Here is a 14,303-nt window from a genome sequence, read left to right on the forward strand (position 1 = left end):
TTATTACCCTTCACCTCTTAGACTAATCAGTGGATTTTCCCCACTGGTGGGCCAAGTGGAGGAAAGAGCTTTCAGTGGTAATCAGTGAAAAGAATTAGTGCTAGGGTGATTATCACACACACGGTCCTCAAGTTCAAGGAGAGCAAAGGGGCTAAGTAGATCTCAAATATTTATTAAAGCATTAAACCCAACCAAGATGTTCAAATTTACCATATTTTTCGCACTATTAAGACGCACCTGACATAAGATGCACCTAGGTTTAGAGGAGGAAAACAAGAAAAAAAATATTCTGAATCAAATGGTGTACTAAAATATTTAACAAAATATAACAGAATAATATTTCAACCATGTAAAGTGAACAGCAGTCAACAGCAGTATTATTAGCAACCATCATCACTGTGGGCTGTGCTGTGGCTGGAAGTTACTGTACGGCGGCGACTAAGAAGGTGGCTGTGGTGGCCGCGGTGGTGGCTGAAGCGGAAGCTGAGGCAGCGACGGAGGAAGCAGAAGATGGCAGATTTTTTGAAAGGACTGCCCGTCTACTACAAAAGCAATTTTAGTCCATTTCATGCTGACTCTGTGTGTAAAGCCTAGAATCGTCGCCCCTCAGTCTACCTGCCCACGCGGGAGTACCCGTCCGAACAGATCATTGTGACAGAAAAAACGAACATCCTTTTGTGCTACCTACATCAGCAGTGGGACAAAAAGAATGATGCCAAGAAGAGAGACCAGGAGCAAGTGGACCTTGAGGGCGAGCGCTCGGCTCCCCCCCCCGCAAAGTTGCATGGACGGACAGCCCAGACATGCACAAGGACACTTAAGACTCGCTCCCCTATAGGGGCCTCCTGTCTTGTCTGCTCCTCACCCGCCTGCCGTGTGTAAGCACCCTGCCCACCCGCCCGCCCATACCCCGCCATGCACACCATTTCCAATCTCATAGGAGCCGATGTATTTATTTTCCTTGAGTCTTTATTTATGCTGTAAAATGTACTGAGCGATGGTTAAAGGGGATGTCAGACCCAGTAGTGTGATGTTGGTAGATGCTTCTTAAAAAACAACATTGTTACTCACTGTCCCACCCTACCCCAAATCCTCTCCTCCTGCTCCCTAGTCCTCTGGAGAGCCAGAGTGTCGGACTGGTGCATGCTCCGTGTCCACTCCAATAAGAAGATCTTTCCTAAAAAAAAAAAAAAAAAAAAAAAAAGAGGAACCATCATTCACTGTCATTAACAAATGAGGACAAGCACTCTTCTAGTTTTCTGGGAACCCCAGGAACTCATCATTGCTAGTGTCAGGATTTATGGGGGTCTTTAATAATTTATGGGGGTATTGAGGGAGTTAAGAGGTATCACTACTTATAACAGTCACTGGGAGTACCACTATCCTAGTTATAGGTTCTGGCAGACTACCCCCAGTGCCTGTTACGGCTAGTGATACCCCTTAATCCCCTCAGTGCCTGTGTTAGTTCTAGAATGGTGACCTCGCCATAACTCCCTTTATATACTACAAACTCCAGTATTTATGGCTGCTCACCCAGTTACTGCTGGCCTCCTCACACAGGAATCTGGTGTGCACTGGGAACAGTATGGTGGTAGACGAGACAGCTGTAGCATCTAACGGAGCCAGTAGTCAGCTGAGAACATGTTACTTCAGCTCCACCCACCTGCCTCTCATGATTGGCAGAGCTTAAGACACAGTTATTGGCGACTGGGGGTGGTTCTACTGACACAGACCCCACCCAATGTCAAAGACAATTTGCAGTTGGTATTGTGCCTCATACCCATTATTAGCCTCAGCTGATTCGACAGATCAGCAGTTGTGGCTGGGAGTGTCAGGCGGCTCTCTGTACTCTTCCAGGTCCCAGGTAGACGGCAACTGACCAGATGCCCTGAGAGTCAGCAGTAAAGTGGGACATTTAAGAGTCCCTAGGGGTTTCACGTGGGCCCGACGCTTCCTCTTCTAACAGCTGTTGCCACTGCTAACAGGTCAAGTAATACACATCATGGACTGTGATGCAATATTTGCTCCATAAGACACACAGACATTTCCCCCCACTTTTTGGGGGAAAAAACATGCATCTTATGGAACAAAAAATATGGTACTTATTGCTTCCTTCGGGTAGGCGAAAGGATATCTAATGATAGAAATACTAAACAGTAGCTAGCATTTATTTAGCACTCATTACATGCCAAGCATTATGCTAAGGACTTTTCATTAGACTCTAGTTTGTAGATGTAAAAAGTAAAGCTCTTAATGGAAGATTGCTGCCAATTTTGTAAAAAAGTGAAACAATGACAAAACATCCAGAAGTCCCCTGAGTATAGAAAGGTTTTTATATATACAACAGGATGTTAAACTGGAACTGTTTCAGACTCATTTTTGGCTAAGGCCTCAGAACAATAGTTTCTAAATCCTCCTCCATTTTGAAGTCTGACTCCAGGCTACCCACTGTGTTTCCCTGAAAATAAGACAGTGTCTTATATTAACTTTTGTTCCTAAAGACATGCTAGGTCTTATTTTCAGTGGATGTCTTATTTTTCCATGAGCAAGAATTCATATTTATTGTTGAAAAAAAAATCAACATTTATTAATATACTGTAGTCATGTCATCACAAACATCACCATAACCAGCCAAACTCTGAATTCCATCAAGAATTTGGGGGGAGCTGTAGAAATGACTGCAGCTAGGTCTTATTTTCAGGGGAGGCCTTATATGTCTAAGCTTGAAAAAAATTGCACTAGGTCTTGTTTTGGGGGCATGTCTTATTTTCGGGGAAACAGGGTATGTAAGACTTGCAAAGGAGCAAGTTGCCCTAGAACTGTTATGCTATTTTCACCTGTTCTCCTAGCGGAGCGCTAGTAGGAAGCCTCATGGCAACCTGAGGGAGGCACAAGATGGGAAGACTCATGAGTAAGCTTTCCTAGCTTAGAAAAGAAACAAGTTTGGCATGGTCCGCATCCACTGTTCTGAGAACTACAAGACTGGGAATGGTAAACTAGTGAGCAGTCTCATTTTAAGAGAGATAAGTACCTGGTTGGTGCAGGAGACTGGATCCCAGACTCTGGAAGGAGAAGAGAATCCTAGAAGGCTGTCTCTGCCTTTGATTTATCTTTGCTTTCCAACTGCCTGTAAATTAATTATATCAAATGTCACTTGAGTTAGACGCCTCTGACAGCCAGATTGTCTGCTCTCTATCTCCATGTCCATGTTGGTGATTCAGCCACTTTGTGGTGGGGTGGACCGATAAAACCTGTTCCTTTCTCCAGTACCCACAGAACTATGATGATGAGGGCTGTTAACCAAATAACAATTTTCCATTAGGGTCAAGTATTTGGAAAATGATACTAAGAGCAAGAGAAACAAGCTCGAGCTGTTCGTTTTCATTTATTTTTCAAGCTAGAAGATCTGTGAAAGATTTGTGAAAACAACTTACTCTGTTTAATATTCTCCCTGGCTCCATCTCATACCTTGAAAGTTTAAGTAATCTTTGGCTGCCACAGAGTAATTAGAAGCAATCTGCTTCCTCCCCTGCCCAGTTTCCCAGATGTTGGGGGAGTGGAATGTTGGCTGAAGAGAAGATTGGGCAATATTTTATATTTTAATTTGTTGTTAAGGAATTGATACACTGTTTGACAGTTTCTATAAGTGAGTTCTAGTCTCTGATTTTTTTTCATATGCCTTAAATCGGGCCACAAGGTTTCAATCATTTTGTGTTTTTTAGAACTGCTGCCCACATCACTCTTCATACCTTCTTCCTCGGTATGCATATCATTGGCCCAGTAACATATAGACTAAGCCCATATTCCTGAGTCAAATTTTGGAGACAAATCTGCTTTTAGATTTTGTTTTAGTTTTTTTAGTTTGTTTACGCTTGGCACTAAAATCACAAAAAAATTTACGTGAGCTGCTTTTAGCCCTGAATTGCCAGGGAAAGAAGCCAAACATAGGCTTCCTGTTGAGGTCCTTGAGCAATATTAGTTTCTGCCAAATGTACATTTTGAGGATTACTTTTTTATTTTAAAAAAACCCATCAGCTAGAGAAAGTTGTGTATATTTTAAAACAAATCTAAATATAACAAAGTTATAGATGAGGTTGTCAGTTACCACAATTCATCAGTCCTTGATCTAATAAATATGGAGCACCTATTATCTGCCCAAAACTATGTACTCTTTTGAGACAAATTTAACTTTAAGATAAATTTGAGTTTACTATTGCCTTTGAAACAGTAAATATTACAGAGCCATAAACAAACAATAGGTTTCAAGATAATCACCTCTTTATATTTTTATCCTAATAGTTTTCAAGGCAATTGGTTTTGTTAAGGAAAAAGCATTTTTAAATTTAAAAAAAAATTTTTAAGATTTTATTCACTTATTTATATAGAGAGGGGAAGGGAGGGAGAAAGAGAGGAAGAAAAACATTTGTGTGTGAGAAAAACACAACTGAGACTGGACCCTGCGATCCAGGCTTGTGCCCTGACTGGGAATCGAACCGGTAACCTTTTGCTTTGCAGGACAATGCTCAACCAACTGAGTGGGGCATGAAATAAGCCTTTAATAAGGAATTATGCAAAGTCAAGTCTTTCATTTTAATATTTATATTCTTAAATTTCTGTCCTCAATAGTCATTGAAGTAGACAAAAGATGAAAATATGAAAGTAAGAAGATTTGATATGGATATTATATACATATCTATGGAATGTATATAATTGTATATAATGTATATAATTGGACTCACCCCCCCACCCATCCCCAACCACCAATAGAATATTTTACAACAGGAAAACAGCAAATGAAAATTCTGGAAGGCAGCAGGATGGTGGTCATCTAAAAACTGTGTCAATAGCAATCTCATTTTATATTGTCAAAAATATGCACATCACACAGAAGGCATTTCACTTTTGAACAAGGACTTAATGTCTATAAAAACACACATTGGTTCCTATTGCCTCTATGCAGTAATTTAGAGTCTGTGGTGAAATGAATGAATGCTTTGTTTTTTTCTAAAATATTTATTTAAGCATTACCAATATGCATTGTTGTGATTCAGGAATATTGAGTTAATCCAATTTTTTGGTTTTGGTTTGTTTTTTAGAAGCACTAATTAAGTTATTTAAACTTTCTGTAAAGTAAAAATTTACATAAAAACAAATATGCTATTTGTGCACTAAATATTGAGTAGCTGTGTATTATAGCACTGTGTTTGGTTCTGGATTTAATAAAGGTGAATAGGACACTGATTCTGCCTTCTAGAAGCTTGTAGTCCAGTGGGGCTGACAAATTTAGACAAGTACAATTCAATGTGCTAAGTGAGTTTGTACTGGAGAGAGATCACCTCTGCCTGGGATGGACTGAAGGAAAGGTGGTTGGTACACAGGAGGTGATCTGAGTTTGAGCTGATTCTGGGAAGTTGAGTGTTAGACAAAAAGGATTAGGTAAGAGTGGGAAGTAAAGAGGAAGCTCAAGAGGATATAATAGAAAATGTAGATGTGTTTATATAAAATTAAAAATTGATATCATAGAAGTAATGAACAAAATAGGTACTGTAACTATAAAAATATTTTAATGCAAGTAATAGTGAAAAAATTAATGTAAGCTGTTATTTTACATAAAAATTTATTTTGAATTGACTACCAAAATATTCTTTAGAGAGTTATCAGGTAACATCCACTAAAAATGTCTGTATACTTGGATCCATAATTTTACTCCCAAGAATTTAGCCTATAGAAATAAAATCAAAAGAGCATAAAATAATAAGTACAAGGATATTTATTGTAGTATTGTTCCTGGTAGCAAAAATCTTGAAACAATGCAAATATCCATCAGTAGGGGAATGGCCAAGTAAATTATGGCACTGCACATTTGCAAAATACTATAAAGCTATTAAAAAGACTGAATTACAGCAGACAATGATTATATTAACAATGGCTGGACTTTTTCTGGACAGACCTTATATACAGTTGCAAAATAGAGTGCAGCTGAGATTCATCTTTTATTTCTTTGATAATTTGATACTGCTATCAGATATCACTGATAAATGTAAGTGAGTTGGATGATTTTTCTTTTCAAGTTGACTGACGTTTCTTAAAGAAAATTTATGACCCATATCTTGTCATGGTAATCAGCAATAAGGAAGGTTTCCTTTCCATAAGAAGATGTTAATCTTCAAGTGAAGATTATCTGGTTCATTATATCTTATGACATCAAAAGCAAAGGAACCAGTTGGCACAGGCCTGGGGACCAGCAGCTGAACCAGAAGTAAGAAGCATCGATATACACTTGGTCCTGCCTTATCATAGACCCACTTGAATCAGGTCACTTTACCTCTTCAAATCTCAATAATCTCGCTTGCAAAAGATAGCACATGCCATGTGACTTGGAGGAAGAGCATGCAAACAAATGAGAAATTCTCATCAAGAATCTTGATACAGCCCTGGCTGGTATGGCTCAGTGGATTGAGCACTGGCCTGCGAACCAAAAACAGTCACTGGTTCAATTCCCAGTCAGGGCACATGCCTGGGTTGTGGGCCAAGTCCCCAGCTGGGGGCATGCAAAAGCCAACCACACATTGATGTTTCTCTCCCTCTCTTTCTCCCTCCCTTCCCTTCTCTCTAAAAATAAATAAATAAAATCTTTTTTAAAAAAGAATCTTGATAAAAATCTGCCAACTATACAATATATTCCCTGTTTCCCTGCTTCCATTAAGCTTGCAAGTAAGCTATTTTTTTTTTTTTTTTTGGTCGATGTGAGTAGTGGAAATATCTTTCATGTATGTTGAAATATGTTTATTGAATCAATCCTATTTATTTTCCCCTGAACATCACACCTGCCACAGTCATGGTCATAATTAAACATAACTGCAATTAAAATATAGACTAAGCATTGTCAGCCTGAAAACTGGGCTGAGAGGCAGGAAAAGAGATGAGACACTGAATCCTCTTGATTTCACAGATTTCTAAACATAGGTGAGAGAACCTAAAACCATCTCCAGACAAGGGTAGAAGAGAAATAGTCTTAAATAGATGAAATCAAATAAACAAGAAGAGAGAAAAGGTAGTAGGAAGGAGAGATTTCCGCAGAGGTATAAAAATAATTCAGGAGCCACTGAAGTAATTGAGGATGATCCTTTCCACTAAGTCTATTTTGCTATTAATGAAAAATAAAAGGCCTACTATGCGATATGTCAGCCAGGGTGCAGGAGGAGGCAGGAACCCAGTGGTGTGCTTTAGACATGATCTCTAGAGTCAAGCTCTGCCATGTACTAGTCATAAGTTATTTAACTTCTCTGTACTTTGATTTCTTTATCTGCATAATGAAGATGATGATGGTAATAGTGATATCCACAACAGCAGGCTATTATGAAGATAAAGTGAATAAATAGGTATAAAGTGTTTACTATACTGCTAGCACATAGTAGATGCTATATGTGTTAGCCATTATTATTCCCTTTATTTCCAAAGAGAGAAGAAAGCAGCTTACAGTAGAATCTATGAATTCTTTTCTCTGAAGGTACATAAAATATTTAAATATCTGGAACAAGAGGAGAAGAAAAGAAACAGGTAATGTTTGCATAATTGCTGTGAAAATTTCCTTCTTGTCCAGAAGGTAATGACTGTGTAATACGGCTGTGTAATATATGATTTACATGTATAGGTGATTTTTTTTTTCTTGTTCGTGCCCTATATAATGTCTTCCCAGGGCAAAATAATCCTTAGTCATGCTACCTTTGCAATTTACAGGCTCTGGGAAGACCCAAATCATTGAGCTGCTGTTAAAATTCACCCAATTATTCGATCCTTTGTGCAAAGCCTTTGTCTTTTCTTTGGGGTAAGGATAATTTGGGGAAAGTCTGTATTTTTCATTCTAACATCTCTAATGCTAACTGGTTTTCATCAGCTCACTTTCCCCCTCCTGATAGAAAGCTTAGAGAAGAGGGGCATGCCAAGGAAAAGAGAAATAGAGAGGAAAGAACTGCCAGATGACTGTAAGTACCAAAGTACTTACAAAGGGCCTGTTTTAAGATGTTGCCTGGTGTCACTTCTGAGCACTGTTCCCTTGAGGACTTCAGGGGGCACCCATGATCATTTCTGCATTTTCAGATGAGAAGTGGAAGTCACTGAGGTGAAGTGACTGGCCACAGGTCAAAATGCCAGCCTGTGGTGGAGTCAGGTGAGAATTCCTGTCTACTGGCTCAGGGCACTGAAGCGGTGGCTCTCATCAGGGCATGTGCTGGCTCCATTCAGAACCGCCTGGCTCCCACAGTCAGGTGGCGCCATAAAGCAGGCCAAGAAAGCTCTGGGACAGTACATGGCTGTTGATGCAATCACTTACCTTACTCATCAATCCCAAATGCCAGGCTGCTCCAAAAGAGACAGGGCACCTACCCACTTCTTTTCTGGGGCAGACTCATCCTTCCCCTTATGCTCATCCCCAGGCCCAACCAGTGGAAAGGAACAGGATAGTTTAGGATGTTTACAGGACCCATTGATATAGGGAAATGTTCTTGGTAAGGTAGTGTAGTGTGAAGCACATGGAATCTGGAGTCAATTCAATGGGTCTGACTCCAGGATATTCTCAGGGCCTCAGCTAGCCCACAGAGTGCCTCTGTTCATATTAGGAAAGTGGCTGGATGCTGCCCTCCTGGTAAGTGAACTGGCAAGTGGATCACAGCCTCTATTTATTATCCCCTTGGCTCGGTGTTTTGATGTGTAGCAACTGGCTTACACAACTGTATATGGGTGTCCATCCTTTACTATTGGGTGACTTGAGTTGCTTAGCCTTTCTGAGTCTTGATTTCCCCATCTATAAAATAGGTGAAATAATAGTTGTTAGGAGGTTAAATGAGGTACAGCTTATAGTTTGCCTAGTATGGTATAGGCATTCCATGAAATGGTAGCTGTTATTATTAGCTCTTTAAGTTTTCACTTGGCTTTATAAAACAACTGTTTTCTCTCTTGAGAAGTTTGATATTCTTAGAAATGTGTTTTGTAAATGGAGACAGCTATGAAAAAAGGAGGCAGGATTCATAATAGATTACTTATCATAATTTTAATGTAAATGTTATTGTTATTCTTTCTGGTTGCGCCATCTGAAGTAGGCATATCTGCTATGGAATTTCTAATTACACATCTAGTTCAAGAGAGGGTAATTTGTGAGTCCACACCCTGACACACCTGTGCTTCTGGGGAGTACATCCCATTTTGTTGGATGTCTTGGGCATTGGGACAGACAATCTCAGTCAAGTTACTATTCCATGGTTTCTTGTTCTACTCCTGTATGGGAATGTGAGTGATACAAGTGAGTAATTCAGGAGCAAGCACTGAGGAATGTCTAACTTGCATAACCACATAAATAAAACTCCTAGGCTGGGTTTTAAAAAAATAAAAAGAGCTCAAGTAGTTCTTAGGCCTGGTAAGGTCCCATTATGCTCTGTCAACTGCTCCGGTGTCCACCCCCTCAGGACCAGATATACCAGCTTCCTTTATTTAATCATCTTAGTTGGAAGGACACATTTATTATTTAGCTCTGGGAGTTTTAAAATAATTTCCTGACAATTAATAAATAGAATAGTGCTTGTGTGTGTGTGTGTGTGTGTGTGTGTGTGTGTTTTAGTCACCAGAGGGTGGAAATGAATTCTCATCTACCTAAAAGTGGAACGCTTGCCTTTTTTAGATGAACTGGCATTATCTTCCAGGGAGTATGTCTTTCATAATTTAGCATAACTGCTTTGAAATGAAGTCTATAATCCTTAAATAACTCTGTGGCTCTCTTTGCCTGGAGTCTTCCTTTGAACTTTTTTTCAAGGAATGTTTATAAGCAAGTAATTACACTTATTTTACAACAAGCAACTGTAAAAATATCACTCAAGAAAAATAAGATTTTGAGGTGAGCCCATTTCAGTCACAAAACAAAACAAACAATAACAACAAAAATTACCACTATAAAACCTTAACAGAAAGAGGACAATTAAAAGCTTGATGACTCAGAATGCAGGTGATGAAAAATCAGTGGTTTCCAATTACTATGAACTTTTATTTCCTATTTCTCAGAATTGAATGAGATGGGAATAGGTAAGAAAACAAGGATGATAACCTATATATTCATATCTTTTCATGGCACAGTGCCCTACCTGGTCTTAAGCTCTGTTCAGACCTAGCTGTTTGCAGACTGCTGACTCCTTCAGCCATCTACTTGCAGAAGTGAATGCTTGAGAGCAATTGTGAGTGTGTTTTGTTGTTGTCTTGAGCAGAAGAGAAAAATTTTTTGTCTGGCTTGGGAAACAGATGGGGGAGTGCAGGTGAGAACGATGGATAGGGAAGGTATAATATCCTTTTATCTCTTTTGGTCTCCCCAAGCCCCCAATACTCATGCAGGTTCCACTGGCCAGAGGGGCTGGTCTAGGGTCAGAAACCAAAGAGTATGGTGTTCCAACATGGGGCTCTGGGAGCCTAGATGACAAGCACAGCATGAGGTGGGTGACAGAGCTAGCCTTCCCACCTCCACTTTGCTTCAAAACTCAATGCAGCTTTGGCAGCCAGACTCAGGGCAGCCTTATGCTCAGTGCATAATGCTTGCAAAGTGTATATTGTACATTAAGAAGGCATTATGCTAAGTCAGGCACAGAAAGGCAAATACTATAGATATCACATATGTGAAACCTAAAAAAGCAAAACCCATAGAGAGAGAGTAGAATCTTAGTTACCAGGGGCTGAAGGGTAGGGGTGGGGGGTGGGTGTTGTAGAGATGTTGGCCAAAGGGTACAAACTCATATACCCAGCTATAATATGAATAAGTTCTTAGAGTCTAATGTGCAACACAGTGATTATAGTTAATAATAATACATTATACATTTGCAAGTTGCTAAGAGAGTAGATTTTAAATGTTCTTACCACAAAAAAGAAAAGGTAATTAGTTGATGTGATAAAGGTGTTAACTAATGCTATGGTGCTAATCATTTTGCAATATATAAGTGTATCAAATCAACATACTTTACACCTTAAACTTACACAGTATTATATGTCAATTGTATCTCAATAAAGCTGGAAAAATTAAAACTCTGAAAATCAGAATATGGGCTATCTCACTAAATTGTTCATCTCTGCTCACCTATGAAACTCACTTGAGGAACATGTTTAAGTTACAAACTCCCATGCTCAATCCAATTCCTGCTGAATTGGAATCACTGGGAATAGGATCAGTTAAAAAAATTTCCCAAGTGATTCTGATGTTAAGTATCATCAGGGGACTTCTGGCCAAGATGGAGACATAGACAGACACCCTGTGTCTCCCTCCACAACTAAGAAGGAATACAACTACCTCAAAACTAGAAACAACCAGAAGTTCCAGAAAATCAAACTGCATGGAAGTCCAGCAAACAAAGATATAAAGAAGAAATACTCATCCAGACAGGTAGGAGGGGTTGGAGCCAGGGCAGAGAGAACGTAGTGTGGTGGCAGCAACAGTGGTGGCAGCAGCAGCAGGTCAGCAGAAAGCACAGTCACACATTTTGAAAAGTCAGGAGGGACACCTAGGGAGCATTCCCAGCTCATGGTCCCAGCACTGGGGAAAATTAGGCCTCATTGCTTCTGACTGTGCAGACCAGTGGGGATTGAGGTGGAGGCAGAAACTGCCGGTCTCAGCAGAGTCCACTTGTTTAAAGGGCTCCCACTGTCCTAGAATGTCTGCAGACCCACCCACTCTGGGAATGATGGCCAGGGCAGCAGCTAGAGGGGCACCAGTCTGGTGTGGAAGTGGGAGGGGTGCCTGGAAAAGGGGCGAGTGCTGAGCAGGCAGCATTGTTCCCTCTCGGACCCGTCCCCCACATATAGCACCACACGTGGTGAAACAGGTTGCCCTGTACTCATGAATCCCTAAGGCTCCACCCATTACAATGTAACAGGAGTGACAGCTCTACCTAAGACATGGAGACAAACCAACACAGGAACCTGTCAGAATGAGGATACAGAGAAGTATGGCCCAAAATGGGAAACAGATCAAGTTTCCAGTGGGAGAACTAAGTGACAAGGAGATAGCCAACCTAACAGATGAGGAGATAGCCAACCTAACAGATGCAGAATTCAAAACACTGGTGATAAAGATGCTCACAGGCTTGACAGATATGCTTGAGTATCGCAAATGCATAAGAGAAGAAGTGAAGGCTATACTAAGTGAAATGAAGGAAAATCCACACAAAACCAATGGTGAAGGGAAGGAAACTGAGGTTCATATCAATGATTTGGAACATAAGGAAGAAAAAAACAGTCAACCAGTGCAGAATGAGGAAGCAAGAATTGAAAAAAATGAGAAAAACTTCCCAAATTTTGTGAAGGAGATGGATATACAGGTCCAGGAAGCATGAAGGGTCTTGGGCGAGCTGGACCCAGAGGGGACCACACTAGGACACATCATGACTGAGATGCTAAAGGTGAAAGATAAAGACAGAGTCCTGGGGGCAGCAAGAGAGAGGTGGAGAGTTGCCTACAGGGGGGTGCCTGTAGGACTATCAGCTGATTCCTCAGAGGACACTTTGCAGGCAGGAAGGGACTGGCAAGCAGTATTCAATGTGATGAAAAGTAACTTACAACCAAGATTACTCTATCCAGCAAAGCTATAATTTGGAAAGGAAGGGCAGATGAAGTGCTTCCCAGACAAGGTGAAGCTAAAGGAGTTCATCACCACCAAGCCATTATTATATGAAATGTCAAAGGGACTTATTTAAGAAAAAGATCAACACTATGAACACTAAAATGACAACAAACTCACAATCAACAACTGAATCTAAGAAATGAAAACAAAATCCAACTAAGCGAACCAGAATAGGAATAGAATCATAGGTATGGGGATCATTTGGAGTGTTATCAGCTGGGAACGGGGAGGGGGAGAAATGAGGAAATGGTGCAGGGACTAAGAAGCATAATCGGTTTGCACAAAATAGACAAGGGGAAGTTAAGAATAATATAGAAAAGGGTAAAGCCAAAGAACTTATATGCACGATCCATGGACATGAACTAAGGGGGGGTGGGATTGCTGGAGGGAAGAGAGGTACTGGGCAGAGGGGAGCAAAGGAGAAAAAATTGGAACTACTGTAAAAACATAATCAATAAAATATACTTAAAAAAATAAAAATCAGTGCACTAAACCCAGCATTGTAGCTAAACCCTACGGAAGCAAGAGCTTATGCTGAAAGCAGGAAATGCCCTCTAGTGGCCAAAAGAAGCCAGTTTTCATTCTGTTCACTCCTGGGACCCATGGCGGAGTTAGAGATGGGAAGACACATCCACATCCTTACTGTAAACTGCATTATAATCCACTAATTTGACAAATATGCCCCTGAAACCTAAACCAAAAGACCTGTAAGGGCAGGAATCACTTGTTCTTGTCTTTCCCATTAGGTTGCCTAGTATAGTGCCTGGCCCATTGTAGGGTAAGGCTTAAAATTAAGGCTCAGTATTACAAGCTGCCTTCGCATCTGGGAGAAAAATCAGGAGGGTCTCACGTGGCTAACCTGCAAGTTGCCTGCCCTGTGCTGCTCTCCTGGATAAGGTCCTCTAGCCAAACAACTCTCCTTATCAAATGGACCAAGCACAGTTCCTGCTTATTCCTGCATAGTGAGTCCCTGCCAGCCCATGGAATTACTTAAATGAGTTACATCCTCCCACAGGTTCCAGGAAGAAGGAGCCTCACCCTCTTGATACTGCACACCTGCCTCCACAGTACCTGGTTGTTCACTCTGTTACTGAGTGGAACCCCTATGAGGCCCTCCATGGAGTGTGGTGTCCTCCTGCCTCAGGCTGAGACTCTGGGTGGCTGACAAACAGCTCACACTCTCACATGTCCAGCATTGGGTAGTGTGTGTTTGTTTGGCCATCACAATAATCCTAGGGCAAGAATCTCTCCTTCACTAATGGAGTGCAGAGGAAGCAATCAGAGCACCCATGGAGGGTGTTTAGTAAATGTTTGTTAAATAACGGCATGAGACCAAAAAGTTCTCGAAAGTTTAGATAGCTTCATTTTATTGACTTACTGTCCATTTGCATGAAGTCTCAAAGTGATCTTAGGCACAAATGAATTATTCAGTGAATGTATTTATAGAATGTTAAGGTGGAGGGGACCATAGAAAACTTAAGGATGAACCCTCTGTTTTATTTCTAAAAGAACTATTGCCCAGACAAGACCACAAATTCCTCAATGAAAGGAACTAGGTTTTATTTATGTTTAGATCCCCTCAGCTTGGAACAGAACTGGTGTACATGGTGCATTTGATAAAGAGATGAATGACAGTACAGAGATTAAGTGAGTTTCC

General features: G+C 40.6%; 1 long non-coding RNA gene and 1 pseudogene across 2 annotated transcripts in view; one reads left to right on the forward strand and one right to left on the reverse strand.

The window, feature by feature from the left end:
* Nucleotides 1–477: 477 nt before the first annotated feature.
* LOC150012130 (DET1- and DDB1-associated protein 1 pseudogene) lies at nucleotides 478–879 on the forward strand (annotated as a pseudogene).
* A 72-nt stretch (nucleotides 880–951) lies between these two features.
* Nucleotides 952–14,303, reverse strand: part of LOC150012131 (uncharacterized) — a 68,050-nt gene continuing 54,698 nt past the window's right edge. For both annotated transcript variants that reach the window (XR_016510706.1, XR_016510705.1), the window contains 2 exons: nucleotides 3,032–3,127; nucleotides 952–1,177 (listed from right to left, as the gene is read on the reverse strand). This is a non-coding gene — a long non-coding RNA (uncharacterized LOC150012131). The remainder of the gene's footprint in view (nucleotides 1,178–3,031; nucleotides 3,128–14,303) is intronic.

This window comes from Furipterus horrens, unplaced genomic scaffold (genome assembly GCF_987537825.1).
Source record: "Furipterus horrens unplaced genomic scaffold, mFurHor1.1.pri manual_scaffold_4, whole genome shotgun sequence".
NCBI lineage: Eukaryota > Metazoa > Chordata > Mammalia > Chiroptera > Furipteridae > Furipterus > Furipterus horrens.